This window comes from Rutidosis leptorrhynchoides, chromosome 11, assembly GCF_046630445.1.
Source record: "Rutidosis leptorrhynchoides isolate AG116_Rl617_1_P2 chromosome 11, CSIRO_AGI_Rlap_v1, whole genome shotgun sequence".
NCBI lineage: Eukaryota > Viridiplantae > Streptophyta > Magnoliopsida > Asterales > Asteraceae > Rutidosis > Rutidosis leptorrhynchoides.
In genome coordinates, this window is record NC_092343.1 from 26725293 (window position 1) to 26728526 (window position 3234).

Consider the following 3234-nt stretch of genomic DNA (forward strand, 5'->3'; position numbering starts at 1 on the left):
GCCCAATTAACCAACTAAAACATGCGTATTCTGCTAATCTACAGTACCGGAATTTCAAACGAACTTGGATCAGGAAAACACCAAGCTGCAAACCAGCGGTCTAATGTCTCATAAAGCTGAAACCACCATTGCAGCTCAACCTAGATTCATACTTATGTATGGCTTTTTCGGGGTTTGCATAAATTTGAATTATATTATAATTATATTACAACAACAACAACAACAACAATACCCAATCCCGCATATGCGAGGTATGGGGGAGGTGAGATGTAGACAATCCTTCCTCTACCCTAGAGTAGAAGAGAAGTCGTCCCTCTAACCACAAGTCGAGAAAAAAAATTCTCCACCCGCAGAAAGAGAAAGTCATCCCTCTCTCTACTCCAGGATAGAGAGATTGCTTCCGTGGGACCTCCGGCAAAAAAAAAAAAAAAAAAAACCGACGCGAGAGATAAAAACACGACGCCATGAAAATGGTATAATCAGATTTCCATGGGTCATAGAGGCTGCCTGGAAATCGATTTAGGCTCTAAGCGGCTGCGAAGTCGCCAATAAATCGACGCTTGATGTTGCCTCAATTAATAGAGCCAGACACTGTAATTACAAGCATTGGGACGAAAGCTGAAAAAGCATGCTAGGTGGAAGTTGTTGCACAAGCAAGAGCCAACCACCCGTAACAGGCCAAACACCACTCATGCACCTTTACGGTAGACATCCCCGAAACCACACAACTAAATGAAAACTCCCCAAGTTCGGGAGCAAAGAAGGTCATCATCAGCCATAATGGTCCTAAGATGCACCGAACGATGCTAGACACCAAACACATACACGCATACATACATGAATGCATGCGTGTTTATATACGTAGGGTCATATCAAGCCTACATACACCTATGAACCAAAACACGTACAAACAAGCGCAACATATATAAACACCTCTAGACAGATAAAAAACATACAAGCATACAAGGCTATGCATACTAAAACATGCATACCCAGACATCCATACATACATTATACATACCTAAGTCACTTAAAACAGAGATACATTGTGATGCCCCGTACAAAACCATCGTGTACGAATCATCAACAACAGGATCATTACAAGGTTAAGTACTATATGCTGTAATTAAAGAAGTTGCATTCACGATAAAAAGGTGATGTCATAACCGACATCAAATGTTTTACATTTCAAAAGCATGCTTCACTAAGTAGAAGCAAATAATAAGTGTATGTGACCACAATGGTCGTTACAAGTCATAGTTCAAAAGTACGAATGTTTGAATGCAAAATAAAGTAGTTCATGCGATGACAACTCTAAGCAGCGGGTGTCTACAGCACGACTAGTACACAGCGGAAGCTAACCTCAAGCACCTGAGAAAAACATGCTTAAAAACGTCAACACAAAGGTTGGTGAGCTATAGTTTAAGTATAACAGTATGTAAGGTAGGCCACGAGATTTCAGTGCTACAAAGAGCGTTTCAAAACAGTATGATAAAGTATATGTTAACCGTGGGCACTTGGTAACTAACTTAACGTTTATACCCCCTGAAAGTACACTTGGCAAGTGCGTATGTCTACGAAGTATTAAACACTCGTTAAATGCTAGTGCTACTAGCCCGAGTGGGGATGTCAAACCCTATGGATCCATAACTAAGATTCGCGTTCACGGTTCAAAAACCAATGATTAAACGTTACCGAGCTAAAGGGAATGTTTATGCCGTTGTATAATCCACACATATATAAGTTTAAGTACTCGTACCTAGTATGTAAAACATAAAATCCACATGTATTCTCAGTTCCCAAAATAAGTTAAAGTAAAAAGGGAATGCTATAACTCACAATGATAATGTAGTCGTAAAGTCGGTTCGGAAAAGGTGTCCAAGTAATCGGTCCGAAGGTCCTCAACCTAAGGCAAATAGTACTAAGTCAGTAATTCGTCTTAATAGGTTTAAAAGTATGTAATTAAGGTCTTAAGGGTCATCATCATTCATCATTAAACAAAAGGCGTAAAGTAGGTTTCGTTTATGAAAGTAGTTTAAAACAAAGTCTGACTTCAGTCAGTCACCACGGCCTCTACCCTTACTGAATTAAGGTGAGACCAGTGGCCATGGCTCCGTCTATGAGTCCCTTAAGTGTGGTAAAAATTCCAGAAGCAAACTCGTCTTCGTTTGACCGTGGCGACGGTCTAAGTGCGAGTAGGTCAGAAATTTCTGCACAACGTTAAAGGACATAGTGACGATCGGAGGGCCATAAATCCTAAACCGTAACTCGGATTAAGATGAGTCCTATATGAAAAGTTATCTACTTGAAAAGTTCTATCTAAAAATCAAGGTTAGAACAGCCCAGGTCTACTGGTCTGTTACAGAAACATCAGATCAGTAGCTTTTGGACAGAAACAGTAAGTTTAAAAGGGTTCCGGTGGTCTTGGTGCTTGATGTTCATCATGGTTCTCATCCTTGATGCATATAGCTTCAAGTGTACAACTTATTGATGTATCTACATCATCTTAACCAAGTCTTGACCATCATAACCCTAGTGCAGTCTAAGACATGAAGCACAACTCACTTAAGAGTTGCATGTAGTTTGATGAACCAAAGTTACATCGAAGTCTTAGGTTTGACACTTACATGAACTATAAGACTAATAATAAGTTACAAACTTGAAAATGAACTTATGAAATCAAGATCTTAAAATGTAGAACATAGTTCTTAGTTAGATCTTGAAGATCCAAGACTCAAAAGTCTAGATCAAGCATAAGTATACAAAGTTATAATAAAAAAGTTTCCTTTATATGTTCTTGAACTTTAAAGTTAACTTTAAGTTCAAGATTAATGAGATCAAAGTTAACTTGTAACATTTGACCAACAAGAACATAAATAATGAAATTAAAGTGCATAAAATGAAGAAGTAAACTTAAATAAACAAGAAAAGGTTCATGGTTGTTCATACTTTAAAGATTCAAACCAAAGTTTGATCTTTAGAAAGTAAACTTTAAAGTTTACTTCATGAGCTTCAAGTATGTCTTTAATCAACACATGGAACTTGCAACTTTTGAAACAATTGAAGTAGAATTATAAACTAGTGAGTTTATGTTCTTGTGTTCTTGAACTTACAAGATAATAGAAGAACCAAAACTAGAAAGTTAGGTTCTTGAAAGCTAGTAAGTAACTACAACAACAAGATGAAACAAGTAACAATCAACAAAAGATGATGATGATTCATGTATGTATTTGG